Source organism: Nuphar pumila, chromosome 10 (genome assembly GCF_984573655.1).
Source record: "Nuphar pumila chromosome 10, dmNupPumi1.hap1.1, whole genome shotgun sequence".
NCBI classification, from domain to species: domain Eukaryota; kingdom Viridiplantae; phylum Streptophyta; class Magnoliopsida; order Nymphaeales; family Nymphaeaceae; genus Nuphar; species Nuphar pumila.
Window position 1 is genome coordinate 100332339 of NC_143258.1, and position 16515 is coordinate 100348853.

Genomic DNA, 16515 nt, shown 5'->3' on the forward strand with positions numbered 1-16515 from the left:
TAAAGTACACCCATTCGGGTCGCTAGAGTGTTAGGGGGCCTGAGAAAAAGGTGCTGACCCCTTCATCCCAGGTTCGACTACAACGGGTGTGCGGGTGCCTTTAACTAGTGGGATCCGAAGATTACCCGCTTAGTGGGGAACTTCGTCATAAAGAAATAAAACACACACACACACATAAAGTAGAAAGTACTCTATTTTGTATCCTAAATACTCTGAGATAATGGGTCCATAGACCAAGTTCCAAAAACCTTTAATTGGTCAAAATTGGGATGTGTAATTATAAATTATGACATAATAATAACTGATTGTACATGTAAGTTAACTACTTCAATTCTAAGGCACCTTTATAAAAGAAATACAATCTTGGTGTTTTTATAACATCATATCAATTTTCTTGAAACTGGTAACATCTTTTCTAGAGGCTGGATCACTGTTTATTAGAAATACATATCAAATTTCTTAAGACCATGTCAATATTTGTTTGAAGCATCGATGGGAGATTTGTTGCCGGCTTTGATTTTCTTGGGATGTTCTAAAAGTTCTCCTCGGGTAAATGTAGGGGAAAAAATCTGAAAAGATAAAAGAATTGGAATAAGGTTAAAATATAAAAAGGATCAAAATAGTACAAATAATGTAAATGATTGAATGCTAGCTTTTGGCAAGGTATTGCCAAGAAAATTGAATACATGCATAGCGATAAGATAAAATCACCACATTAATTTTTTTGTTCTTAAAATGGTGATGTTCATCATGAATTTCACTAGAGTTTTTTATGTCACTCAAAATTCTTTTTTTCTCCAAATCATGAGCTTAAAGTGTCATTATTGATACAAGTGTGGATTAGTAGGCATTAGTGATGTCAATGAATCGGATTTTATTTGATGTTCGATTGAAATCGACTCCTTTTAGGCTCTGTTTGGGAGCCGGTAGTCGGAGGTAGTTACCATGGAATCCACAAAGGGTAAGGAAACCTTGTTTCCTTTTAGGATGTTTGGGAGCACCTTAAAAAGTTAGGCCAGGTACTCACCAAATCTATTGGAAGCTGTTTGGGACACTAATACCGGAGGGCCATCAAAGATGGCATCAGAATGGTAATTGCAAACTACCACCTCCCTGTGATGGCAGTCCATATATGGAAATGGCGCCCACAAATGCTCTCTAAACATCCTTATTTACCTTTTTTTCCCATCTCCCAAACAGTGAAGGACACTGGGTTTCCCCCACTTCCTCTCTGACGGTGGGCTCCCAAACAGAGCCTTAGTTGTATTTGGTAAGCCCATACCATATTCAATTATGATCAGATGCAGATACAGTTTTGATCTTTTGTTACAGAACCCAACAAATATCAGAATCTCTTTACATGCAAAAAAGTGGATCTGGTATGAGCTTTTCACCATCCAAATTTGAATTCAAATCTGTTTGGACAATATCAGATTAGTCCAAATATGATATTGGCCGCATCCGATTTGAATCTGCACTGTTTACATCCCTAGTAGCCATAAAAGCAACTAGGATGTCAGGGTTAAGAGATATCATACGATACATAAACCTAGAAAAAGGGTAGCCATGATAAAAAGATGCCATCTTTGCCACTTTTTAAAAATGACAATCTCTTCAAAGGATATTGGAAGGAATTCAATTCACAATTTGTTTTGCCCTTACCCTTGATGTATAAAAATGTTATTCCTGGTGGCCTATAACAGTTAGAGTGTCCATGGAGCCTTAACCTTTGGAATCCATGCATTAAAGAGTAAGTGGGCTATGGGTTGCCTGGGATGGTTGAGTTGAGAGCTATTATTCTGGGCTGAAACGACAACCCAAGGGAGGTTATTTATAGCCCAGACTGTGTATGAAAGTACATAAAAGAAAACCCTCTTGAAGGGGGCGTAAAACTTTTCAAAATTTGTACTCATATGCATCTTCTTTTTCTTCTATTTTTTGCTGTGCTTCTACCCTTCGTTACTATCAGAGCCAGGATCTGGTTCTGATACACAAATGGTGTAGTTGCTCCTACTTGCTGAACTGCTCGTGTTTGTGGTTGCTGCGCTTGAGTCACATGTTCTACATCAACTTCATATCGGATGCTCATGTGTATCGCTGCTACCCAACGTGACTGCACATACACAATAATCAGGAATGCTATCCAGTTTCACATATCTCTGTTCACTGGTTGTTGCTTCTTTGAGGCATTCAAACAAACAGTTGGTGTTGTGCCTTCTTCCCCTTAGGCACTCAACCAAGAGGTTGAGTCATTTTTTTATCAAGTAGTTGGTGTGCAGCAAACTGCACACTGTGTTCCCTTTCTTTGTCTTTTTGGTGGTTGTGGATCATCCACTGTATTCAAACCCCTAATTCACGGTTCATGTTGAAAATCAATAGGGTCGCAGAGAGTGCCCATTTTGTGAAGGACGTGATTGATGCTTTGTGCACTTAAATAAAAGTAAAAATCATAAATAAAAGAAAAAGTAAAGAGGTTTACCTGATCATATTAGCCTCTAATTTGTTGTAAAGAGATCCCATTTTTGTATATGCATAAAAGAAGAAGAAGAGGGCCAGCAAAGGGAAACTTGTTCTCTTATCTGCTTACAATAGAAAAGGTGAGGAAGTGAGGACTCTGAGGGAGAGGGTTTTCAATCCTCAGACTTTAATTCAGCACCAGCCTAGACACTTTGCCAGTGGTGGTGCGTGAAGATCGCCATCCATAAGGAAGAATCTTATGTATGTTGCAGCCCTAGCTAATAAGGGTTTTGATATCAGGTTTATTCCATATAAGATCATTGTGGGTAAGCATAGTCAGATTAAGTTTGATGGTATATTTGGCCAAAGAACATGGTTTGTTCAAGCTGAGTATTTTTGAAATGAATAAAGTAGATGCTGCTTCTGCTTACATGGATGGTGCATTATATCCATAAATGTGAATGACATAAAAAAATTGGGTCATGCTAGTTTAAAGAAAATTAAGAAAATAGTTAAATTAAAACTTTTATCAGATTTTGATGAAAAATTCTTTAGTAAATGTGAAGTCACATTTATGAAAAAATAACAAAAAAGCCTTTTTCAAAAAAAGTGATTATAACATCTGAATTATTAAAAATAATTCACATTGACATACGTAGACCTTTCAGGGTTCACACCCACGAAGCCATACTTTACTTCATCACCTTTATTGATAATTCTTTGAGATATTGATACATTTACCTAATACAATTGATGCATTTAAGAAAATCAACGAATATCATTGAGAAGTTGAAAATCAACTTGGATGCAAGATCAAAATATTAAGATCTAATCGAGATGGTGAATATACTTCAAATGAATTTTTGGAGTATTGCCGAGAGCATTGAATTGATTGACAAAAATCAATGCCTAAAACTAGGGGTGGCAAAATCTAACCCGACCAGCCAACCCGCTTCTTAGCTGGGTTAGGGTTTGGCTTAAACGGGTTCGTGTCGTAAACGGGTTGACCTGCCTATTCTGTTTATTAAACGGGTCATGTTCGTGTTAGGGGTATGCCAACCCGCCAACCCGTTTGACCTGTTTAATAAACGGGTTAGGCGGGCGGGTCAACCCGTTTACACGAACCCGTTAACCTGCAACCCGTATATATATATATATATATATATATATATATATTTATATATATATATATTAACTTATCTAACCTTAACTCCTAACTTTACACTTTCGTCACCCACCTAACTCCTTCCTACCCAGCCGCAGCCAAGAGCCCGAGACCTCTCCTCTAATTGCAGATTTGCAGAAAAAAGTATAATCTGTATTTTTTTTTTGTGTTTCTAATTGTGTTATTCGGGTTACTCGGGTCGGTTATCATGTCTATGTTATTGGGTCGACCCGTTTAATAAACGGGCCAGTCACCGTGTCTTGTAATCGTGTCGTGTCGACCTGACCCGTTCATTAAACGGGTTAACTGTGTTGTGTCGGGTTACCCGTTTAATAAATGGGTCGTGTTCGTGTTTGCCACATCCGACCTATTTAATAAACGGGTCGTGTTCGTGTTAAGGTATTCTGACCCGCCAACCCGTTGACCCAACCCACCAACCCGCTGACCCGACCCGATTGCCACCCCTACCTAAAACACTGCATCAAAATGGTGTATCAGAAAGATACAATAGAACTCTCTTATATATGGTTCGTTTCATGTTATCACATGCATCTTTACCCGAGGTGTTTTGGAGAAGTTATTTGCATAACTATATATATTTTAAATTGAGTTTTTTGAAAATCCGACATTTCTATCATTATAAATTATAGACTGGTACAAAACAAGATCTTACTAATCTTTAAAGATGAGAATCTATAGCTCATACAAAGATTTTGGATCCATCAAAAGATAAATTGAATAGTAGATTTATTAGATGCATATTCATTGGATATCCAAAAAGGTTCTAGGGATATAAATGTTATGATCCTAATAAGGGCTTCGTTGAAAATAAGATGTTGAATTTTTAGAAGATCAAAATCTTGACATTGATGTTCTTGAAGATGATGATCATGATCCATATGATCTCACTTATGATGATTCATTTGAACCAATTGATGTTCAATCAAGTAACGAACCAATCGTGTTACTCAATAGATCTAGATGAAATAGTTGATAATCCAACTTATAATGAAATAATCAACTCACATAAATTATCAAACAAGGCAAAATTCATGAAGAAAGAAATTGAGTCTATTAAGAAAAATCATCTACTTGAAAAAAAAACCCATTAGCTGTAAATGGGTTTTGAGAAACAAGTACAAATCAGATGGATTTATTGACAAGTCTAAAGTTAGATTAGTTGAAAAAGGTTTTTCGTAAAGAGAATAATTGAACTATATTGATACATATTCACTTGTTGCAAAAATTTGCACCTATAAAGATAATTTTAGCTATAGTGTCACATTACAATCTAGATGTTTATCATATAGATGTTAAGAATGTATTTTTTAAATGGAGATCTTAAGAAAACCATTTTTATAAAACAACTAGAAGGTTATATGGTTAAAGACCAAGAATATAAAGTGTATATATTGAAATTTTTTTATATGAACTTAAACCGTCATTACGACAATAGTATTTGACATTTCATAAAGCTATAACTCGTATTAGATATGTACCAAGTATATTTGATCACTGTATTTATGTTTGAAAAGATGAAAGTAAGTTTGCAATTATGTTTCTTTATGTAAATAATATACAATAGATTAGAAATGATAATGATATGATTGTCAAAACTAAGTAATGATTGAATTCACATTTTAAAATGAAAGACATGAGAGATGCATTCTATGTTCTTGAGATAAAATTATATAGGATAAAAAATCTAAACTTTCATGTCTAAGTCAAGGAAAGTATATTGCCAAAGAGTCACAAGGCGTTGAAAACATGCCTCAAAGAAATCAATGGCTACATCAAAGTACAACAAGACACCTTGATCCATAAGAAAAATTTCAAATTTTGTTTATTGTGAATAAAAATCCCAATAAATCACTCCAAAATTTTATATTTTATATTTTAATTTCAAAATGTTCGTCAAAAGCAAGCTTAAAATATACAACACCTAATATATTTTTTTCTTTTTTTAATAGGCCAAGGGAAAATCTCCTGTCACCTACATTGCCTGACCTTGTGTTGGCAAAACCTTTGAGGCCCCCACTTACCCATAGAATCCGAGTTCGTTTCCACTCACCCCCTATGTCATCCCCCATCTTTATACCCCTCTTAAATCTTATGATGGAGGTTGTTTAGATCAAATCTGACCTTATAGATAGATTCAACATGATCGATTTAATATTAAATGGACCCTTGGATCATATTTGCATGATGAAAAAATATATTTTCTAAATCACAAAATTTTGTGCTTTGTCAGTAGTTGCTTTTACAATCAACAAAATATCCTCCACACAAGTTGAATTTCAATAATTTAAATGTTAATGGAGTCCAATTTGATGAAAACAACTTGTATCAATGAAATCCATTTGATGAAAACAACTTTATCAATGAAATGTTGGATATAAGAAGAGACGCTGAATTAATTCAAAGGAGAAAACAATTTGGGGACCACTTCTTTATGGAGTACTTTTGGACTTTGATGATGTGGAATAATCCCATATTGAAGAATCTCAAAAAGGTTATGAGGTTTATAACCTACATGGAGATTCTATCACTTGTTCCAAAGAACAAGGGTATGAGATGCCTACCACACACGCGCACGCCGTGTCGAGCCGGGTTTGAGTTTTGGTTCTGGTAATTAGCCCTTTAGGACCATATCCATTATCTGAGTCCAATGTTATTTTTGTCCCACATTAATCATTTTTTATTTATATTAAATAAAAGGAAAAAGAGAAAATGGTTAACAGATTGTTTCGTTGATGGGTCACATTACTTCATAAATGGTAACGGGTCTCTTCCACATTTTAGTACCCGTTCAGAGGTTATAAAACATGGTTAGAAGGCTGCAGTTACAGAGGACGCAAGTGACTCTCGAGTTTTTATTTTTCTCTCTTCCTGCTCTTTCTTGCTTCCCTATGGGTGTTTCCTGGAAAGCGAGTTTTGCAACAGTTGTTCTCAGAGGTTGTTTTTGAAGGGAGATCTACCATCAGAGTGCACCGATTCAGATCACTAAGGCTACTGTATCTTGGGGGAAGGACGTTGAATCCATCTTGCACCGTATGTGGAGGAGAATCTTCTCTAAGGAGAGTATTTTTATATGCCTTAGCCTATTGCAAAATATTAACATGTTTTCCTTGTTTTTATTATGTTATGTGCATATGTTTGATCTGTTGACCTTATCTGGATTTTGGTTTAAAACTGAACGTGACATGCTTGAACCCTGTTACGATTTGAATCAATGGTTTAAAGTGCATATCATGTTGTATTGTAATCTAATTTGCATTATGATACTGTATTTGATTCTAACAGTCTTAGAGAAGATTTTAAGTATGTCGATTTCATCTAGTTTTATACCGAAAGTAGACATGTTCGGTATGCCTGAAAAATTTGCTAGTGAGAATTTCAAGCGTTAGCAACAATGCATAAAAATCTGGTTCACGACTATAGGCTTGTTATCTGTTCTAGAGTTCGAATGCTCTTCGATTTCTGAAATTGATCCTGATCTCGCCGCTGTTATTGCGGCTGTAGAGTGAAAAGAGAAGGATGATATATGTCATGGTTGCATTCTGTTGGCTCTGTCCAACACTCTGTTCGACGTATATAGTTCATCATCTACCACTGCTAAATCCCTATGTGATCAACTTGACAGAAAATACAATATCGAAGACCAAGGTCTTGAGAAGTACTCGGTTGCCAAGTTTCTAAAGTATCAAATGGTTGAGGGAAAGTCGGTCACCTAATAGACACATGAGTTTCTGTTATTGCTTCATAATTTGGCTGAGGCTGCTATGAAACTTCTTGAGAAGTTTCAAGTCATGACCATCATGGAAAAATTTCTTAAGTCTTGGGTAGTGTTTGGCATGTCTCTCAAGCATCATAGAGGAAAGATCTCCCTTGATGATTTTATGGTAGCCATAGCCATTGAGGAAGAGCATAGGAGTCAAAAACAAGTTATGATGCCAACTGAACAGCCTAAAATGAATATGATGATCGAATCTTTTAAAGGCAAGGGTAAAAAAGTGAAACCTGCAATGAAAAACCAATTCAAACCTAAGGCCAAAATCCAGAAAAAGACAAAGAACAAACTTTGCTAGAACTGTGGACAGGTTGGGCACTGAGCCAAAAAATGTCTTTCCAAGAAGGCCAAGGCTCATGGGACCACAGATGGTACGCCTCAAGTCAATATGGTGACTGAAGTCGTTGGGACCAATATAGGGTATGTTTCTGTTAACCCTTAAATATATCATGTTTATGATCCAACTGAGTGCCTGGTTGACACTGGGGCTAATGTGCACGTTTGTGTTGATAAGTCTGTCTTTGTCTATTATCAGGCCGATGCAGGCAGATCTGTGACTATGGGTAATTCCATGACTGCAAAGGTGTTGGGGATTGGACGCATGGACCTGAAGTCCCCTTCAGGATGAGTTCTATCTCTATACAGAGTGCACCATGTGTCTGTAGTTAGAAGAAATATTTTAAGTGGCTCATGTCTAGTTAGAGATGGTTATGCGTTTAATTTTAAATGTAATAAAGTTATTATTTTGCATTCTGAAACATTTATTGACAATGGGTATTTAGATGATGGTTTGTTTAAACTTCGTGTTGAACATGTTTGCAATAATAAATTAGATAATGATATTTCATTTGATTCACTGTCTAATGTTGCTTATAATATAGAATCATCTGATTTATGGCATAATAGATTGGGTCATATGAATTTTAATTCTATAAAATGCATGATGAACTTGAAGATAATTTCTGAACATTTTATAGATAAAACTAAAAAGTGTGAAATTTGTGTTCAAGCAAAACAATGTAGAAAACCATTTTATACGACTGTTAGAGATTCTGAAATATTGAATTTGGTGCACACAGATATCTGTGAGTTTAATGGAGTGTTAACTAGAAATCATAAAAAATACTTTATCACTTTTATAGATGATGACACTAAATACTGTTATGTATATCTGCTAAAATTAAAAGATAAAGCTTTTGATAAGTTTCTCATTTTTAAGAATGAAGCAAAAACACAAACTGGTAGAAAACTTAAAAGATTAAGGTCTGATAGAGGAGGAGAATAAATGTCTAACAAATTAGTTAAATATTACCAATCCGTTGGCATAGTTCATGAGTTTATCGCTCCGAATTCTTCTCAATCTAATGAGATTGCAGAAAGAAAGAATAAAACCTTAACTGACATGATAAATGCTCTACTTGAGAGTTCTATATTATCTACCTATATGTGGGAGGATGTTCTAAATACGACTTACTATATTCTGAATAGAGTTTCCCAGAAACATAAGGATAGTAGCCCATTTAAACTCTAGAGAAATAAGAAATCTAGCTTAAAATACCTCAAAGTGTGGGGCTGCCTTGCAAATGTACTTGTCCCAGAGCACAACAGAAAGAAGCTGGGTCCTAAAATGGTAGATGCTATCTTTTTGGGTTATGTAGAGAATAACTACGCTTATAAGTTCTTAGTAATTAAGTCTGAGATATCTGACATAGATGTAAATTCTATTGTTGAGCTTCAAGAAGCTACATTCTTTGAAGATGTATTTTTCATGAAAGTTGGTATACCTCAGAATCTTTCTTCTTTAGATATACCTTCAACTTCTGATTCTATTTTTGAACATGTGAAAATGATGACAGATGTGGGGGTTGAGCCATCTTGTTTCCACTCTGGACCAAATGAGTCCGAGGAAGTGGTTGAACCAAGAAGGAGCAAAATACTATAGATTACTAAGGATTTGGGAAGTGATTATATCACTTACCTTATCAAGGATGATCCTTCCACTTTTCGAGATGCAATGGCTTCACCTAAAGTAAGGCATTAGAAAGAAGCCATAAAGAGTAAAATGGACTCCATTGTCTCTAATGACACTTGAGAACTTGTTGACCTCCCTCGTGGTAGCTCTACTATTGGGTGCAAATGAATTTTTAAGAAAAAGTTAAAACCAAATGGATCCATTGATAAGTACAAGGCTAGACTGGTTGCCAAGAGGTTCAAACAAAAGGAAGGAACTTATTATTTTGACACCTATTCTCTGATTACACGGATGACTACAATTAGGATGCTTATTATACTAGCTTCCATTTATGATCTTTCTATCCATCAAATGGACGTGAAGACTGCATTTTTGAATGACGATCTTAAAGAAGAAATCTATATGGATCAACCTGAGGGTTTTGTGGCTCTTGGTAATGAAAATAAAGTTTATAGACATGTTAAGTCATTATATGGAATAAAACAAGCCCCTAAACAATGACATGAGAAATTTGATAAAGTTATTTTATCATTTGGCTTTGTTGTCAATGAATATGATAAATGTGTTTATTGCAAAGTTAAAAGTGATGCATATATCATTTTATGTCTGTATGTAGATGATATTCTATTGTTTGGTTCCAATATGAGAATTGTGAATAAGACAAAGTCGTTTTTTAGTAGTAAATTTGATATGAAGGATATGTGTATTGCAAATGTGATCTTAGGCTTAAAATTTACTCGTTTAGCTGATAGAATAACTATTTCTCAATCTCACTTTGTTGAGAAAGTACTTAGAAAATTTGGCTATGACAAAGGAAGATCTGTAACAACTCCATATGACCCTTCTACTCCTCTTTATAAGAATACGACTGGTGTTCCTATGTCTCAATTAAGGTATTCTCAGATTATTGAAAGTTTGATATATCTTGCGAATTGCACGAGACCAAATATTTCATTCTCTGTGATAAAATTAAGTAGATACACAAGTTGTCCAAATTGCACTCATTAGAAGGCATTGAATATGGTACTTTGGTACCTGAAAGGAACTATTTTCTTGAGTTTGCAATACAAGAGATTTCCTGCCGTACTTTAGAGATATAGTGACGCGAGATGGATAGCCATGAACTCGGGGAGTTATGGCGTAATAGGATATGTATTTACCTTGGGTGGCGGCGCAGTCGGCTGGAGGTCAGTAAAGCAGACCATCTTGTCATGATCTACTTTTGAGGTTGAGCTCTGTGCTTTAGATATTACAGGAATAGAAGCTGAATAGTTAAAGGGACTTATAGAGGAACTTTCTTTAATGAGCAAACCAATTCCTGCGATATCTGTGCATTGTGACAATATGACCATAATTGCAAAGATTAAAAACACAAAATATAATAAAAAGTAGAGAAGACACACCTAAGTCAGAATAAAATCTGTAAGAGAACTGGTGTCTCAGTTAGTGGTTGCTGTGGATTGTGTTGGATCCAAAGAGAACACAACTGATTCATTAACGAAAGGACAGGACAAGTAATTAATCTTAAAATCAAGAGAGGGGATGAGACTGAAACCCATCAGTAGTCCATCTACAGTGGCAACCCAACCTATCTGAGTGAAGATCTCACAAAGTAGGTTCAATGTGGTAATAACAAGCTGTAGGGTGAACTTGATAGCACATTCTTAATGTGATACTATGTATCTATATCCTTTTCCCTGATTACTCTAGAAAGGTGTTGTAGCTGCAAGTAAAGGAAGAATGAAAACTCTGAATGAGTTCAATGCCTTCTAGACGAGATGTTAGCAGTGCACCTCTAGAGAAGCCCACCTATGTGAGTGTGAATATTTGTGAAGCAGAGCATCTAGCGACAGAAGCGGATTTGGATCTCAATCCAAATATCCAGACCCATTTTGGATATCGCTACCAAAGGCGATCCACACGCTTGCAGAACATCCATGGTCCTAGTGAATCTCTCAGTTAGTCGATGCTCATCGTGATCCTTTTATTGCTTTGATTCCATTACGGAATCATATTTTTGGATATTGTTTCATCAATAGTTATTTCATGTAATTTTTTTTATTTTTTTTAGAAGTCGGATTGTACAGATTCGGATAGTTCTGGTACCCTGTATGATCTTTTTTGTGGTACTAGAGGGTGTATGGGGTCCAAGGGCAGTTTTTATTTTTTCTCAAATTCGCTTCTCTCTTGGTGTTGGTGTAGGATCCAATTCGCAGCCTATTTGGATCCGGATCTTGATCCGTCTTTATGAGGGGGGTCATAGGTGACACCACTTTAGTATGGTCCATCTTGAACCTCATTTGAATTCATGTTGACCAGCTCAAAGTAAAAAATGGACTGTTGGTGGAGTTACTAGCATTTGACAAAATCTAGGCTTGCACACTCATTTTTGGTGCAAAGCTTGGAAAGGCCAAGGTCTCTTTATTGTGGCTCTTCCCAAGCAACCTAAGCCTTTAACTAGGGAGGCAGACCAAGGGGTGCGGGGACTTCTTCATTTTCGAAATTGGTCGTGTGGCTGGTTCTAGAGTGAGAAAAATCAAGCTTTGGGTGTGGTTGGTGCTTGAGAAAAGCTTTTGAGTGTGGATGTTTGGTGGAAGGTTGCTTGGAGAAGAAGGTGAAACCGTGTATCACCTTATGAGAAAATCTTTTGGTGTGGTCGAATGGGCGATCGATGTCAAAATAATTTTAATAGGAGAAACGATGATCGTGACCACCGATATGAGGTACGTGATTTGCAAAGACAACTCGTTGAGGCTAATCATCGAGTTGAAGATTTAACTTGTCAGATGATCGAAAATGTTAGATTTAACGATCAACGTGATGAGAGGAGTTTGCACAGTTCTCGAGGAAACTGTGAAACTCAATCATATGATTCTGCTAATGACTTCAAGTCACATCAATGAAGTCCAGAGAGAAGAGATAACCTACAGCTGCGGCGATCCCATTGGGATTCAGGCTTACGTTTTGATATCCCAGAATTCAAAGGAACTGGAACTCCCAAAGAATTTCTGGATTGGATTAGCGAAGTTCGCAAAATCCTTGAATTTAAGGAGGTACCCGAAGATCATCGTGTGGGATTAATATCCCTCAAATTAAAGGGTCGAGCTGCAGCTAGGTGGCGTCATCTCAAGCAGACACGCAGACATTAGGGTCGAGCCCCGATTGAGCGATGGGAGCACATGGAGCAGAAGCTTCGTGCTTAATTTTTTCCGTTAAACTATCATCGTGAGCTATATCAGAAATATCAAAGTCTGAAACAATAAACCAGATCGGTGGATCAATACACTAAAGAATTTCATGATCTCGTGGCATAGAACGACATCCGTGAGAGTGAAGAACAATTAGTTTCGAAGTATATTGGAGGACTGAACTTCCAATTATAAGATATGTTGAACTTCGTAGAGTGTTGGACTGTGTCTGAAGCACATCAAAAGGCACGTTAATAGTTGAGGTCCACCCAGAGGAAGACTTTGGCTAGGCCTAGTCCTGTGACTAGACCAGTAGTGCGAGCTCCTACGGTCCCCAGTACGAAAGTTGCCCCACCCTACCGTCACCCCAATGTGTCAAACTCACCTAGGGTTGCGAGCCAGAATGGCCCGATAGAAAACCAGACTAGAACCTCCAGTTCGAGCACTCCCATCAAATGCTATACTTGTGGGAAACCCAGTCATAAGTCCACTGAATGTCATGGCAAAGCCCTATTCGTTGAAGGAATTCATGAAGAAGAGGATGTTCAATTCAATCTTGAGTTTGATCCCATTTATGACCCAAAGATTGAATCCTTTGAAGAAGAACCAAAAGAAGAGTTTGTGAAGAGGATATATTGCTACCTGATCGAGGTGAAGCACTCATCACGAGGCAAGTTTGTTTAGCCCTGAGGCAAGAAATGAGTGATCAGTGGCTAAGAACTCACATATTTGAGTCCGCTTGCACCATTAATGGGAAAGTGTGTTGGTTCATCATAGACTCAGGTTGCTGTGAGAATGTCATTTCAGTTGAAGCCATGACTAAGCTAGGTTTGAGTTGTAAGACTCATCCCCATCCGTATCAGATGTCCTGGCTCTAAAAGAGCGTTTATGTTCGTGTCGACCGACAATGCTTGGTCAAATTTCTGATTGGAAACACCTATTTCGATCAAGTATGGTGTGATGTGCTTCCCCTGGATGCTAGTCATATCATACTCGGAAGACCATGGCAGTATGACCATTCCGTTATTCATAATGGTCGATCCAACTCATACTTGTTCACATTCGAGGGGCGGAATATCCATTTGAAGCCATCCAAGGATCTACCACCTTTGTCTTCATCTTCGTCATCTGCTTCATCTTCTCGTACTCCAGTTTCCACTCAAATTTCCCACCCCACTTCATCCAAACTTGCTCCTTCAAAAGTTAAACTTTCAAGTGGTTTTATTGCTAGACACAAGCTCCAAGAGGCTCTGAGTCAATCTAGCATGTGTTACTTCTTGTTCTTTGTTGATTCTGATTCATTGCGTGGTGAGTCAAAGTCTGACACCACAGATCCTAGAGTCACAACTCTTTTAGAGGAATTCCGTGAAGTCTTTCCCGATGAATTACTGGACGGATTACCCCCTCTGCGGGAAGTCCAACATCATATTGATCTACACCCTGGCGCGGTATTGTCACATGCTCCGCATTATCGCATGAGTCCTACGGAGTATGAAGAGCTTCGTAGACAAGTTGAAGAATTGCTGACTAAGGGTCACATTCGTGAAAGTCTTAGTCCATGTGCGGTTCCTGCTCTTCTTGTTCCCAAGAAGAATGGAACGTGGCAGATGTGCATTGATAGTCGAGCTATCAATAAGATAACCATCAAGTATAGGTTTCCCATTCCGAGATTGGATGATCTGTTGGACCAATTGACTGGTTTAAAGATATTTTCTAAGTTAGATCTGCGTAGCGGATATCATCAAATACGAGTTAGGCCTGACGATGAATAGAAAACCGCGTTTAAAACTCATGATGGTCTCTATGAATGGCTCGTTATGCCATTTGGTCTATCCAATGCTCCATCTGCCTTCATGAGAATCATGAATCAAATTTTTCGACCTTACATAGGTAAATTCCTGGTCATTTATTTTGATGACATTCTCATATATAGTCGAACCAAACTTGAACATCTAGAACACTTACGTTTAGTGTTAGATATCCTAAAAAAGGAACAATTTTATGCATCTATCGATAAGTGTGTCTTTTGGGCCACTGAAGTTTTATTCCTTGGTTACGTGGTCTCGACGACAAGTATATCTATTGACCCTTCAAAAGTCGAGTCGATTCGAGATTGGCCTGTGCCAAACTCCATTAGTGTCGTGCCTAGCTTTCATGGGTTAGCTTCCTTCTATAGGAGGTTCATTCTGCATTTTAGCAGTATTGCTGCTCCGTTGACCGATTGTATTAAAGATAAGACCTTTCAATGAAATCCGGAGTCTGAACAATCATTTGAGCGTTTGAAATCCTATCTTTGTTCGACATCAGTATTAGTATTGCCTAATTTTAATCTTGCTTTCGAGTTGTCATGTGATGCATCTGGTGTAGGTATAGGTGCTGTGTTGAGTCAAGAAGGTAAACCTGTGGCTTATTTTAGTGAGAAACTGAATAAAGCCAAATTGAAGTATAGTACCTATGATAAGAAATTCTATGCTATCGTCAAAGCATTAATGCACTGGAGGCATTATTTGGTGCATCGAGAATTTATTCTCCATACTGACCACGAGGTTCTTAAATACATTAATGGTCAGCATAAGTTGAATGCCCGTAGAGCCAAATGGGTAGAATATCTGCAAGAGTTCACATTCGTTCTGAAACATATGGCAGTAAAGGATAATGCTGTCGTTGATGCCTTAAGTAGGAAAACCATTCTCTTGTCTACCATAAAACCATCTGTTTGGGGTTTCGAGGAATTCACGTCATTATATGAGTCAGATAACTATTTCTCAAAAATTATTAATGAAATGACAAGTCATCCTCATGACAATTTCTCACTGGTTGATGGATTTTTATTTAAAGGCAATTTACTTTGTATCCCAGAATGTTCGCTGAGGCAATGATTTATTTCTGAGATACATAATGAGGGACATTTTGGTCAGGACAAGACAATGCATTTAGTGTCTTCAACATATTTTTGACCCCACATGCAAAAGGAAGTGAATAGATTCGTAGAGAAATATCATACATGTCACATCGCAAAAGAAAATGTCACAAATGCTGGGTTGTATTTGCCGTTGCCTATTCCTGAAAAACCTTGGCAAGATATAACCATGGATTTCATTTTAGGATTACCTAAGACCTCTCATGGTCTTGATTCTGTCTTTGTGGTCATCGATCGATTCACAAAAATGGCTCATTTCATTCTGTGTAGAAAAACCATGGATGCATCTCATATTGCGGATTTGTTTTTCAAGGAAATCTATAAATTGCATGGCATTCCGAAAACTATCACTTCTGATAGAGTTGTTAAATTTGTAAGTCATTTTTGGCGTCAATTATGAAAAAAGTTAGGAACCAATCTATAATTTAGCACTGTGCATCATCCTCAGACCGACGGTCAAACTGAAGTTGTTAATCGGTCCTTAGGAAATTTGTTGCGAGCTTTAATTAATGATAAACCTATGTCATGGACTCAAATAATTGCACAAGCTGAATTTGCCTTCAATAAATCTCTGAATCGTTCTACTGGATTTAACCCTTTTACTGTTTTGTATGGTTTTAATCCATGTTCTCCTGTTGACTTAGCTCCTATTTCTATTGTTGGTCCTGTTTTAAATTTTGTTCAAGATCGTGTTTCTTTGTTGCAAGATATTCATGAACAAGTACATTTGAATCTTCAAGACAACATCAGTAAGTATAAAACAAGCTATGATAAGAAGCATCGACATGTATTGTTTGAACTTGAAGATCCGGTATGGGTTACTCTTACTAAAGAACGTTTACCTCCTGAGTTGCATGGTAAGTTGGCGCCTAAGCGCATTGGTCCTTGTGCAGTTACTGACATCATTAATTCTAATGCTTACAGGGTTCAGTTGCCGCCTTAATTCAAAACTTTGAATGTGTTCAACGTCAAACTCTTGGAGCGGTACCGTGGTGATGCTGAAGACGAGGAGTCGACTTCGAG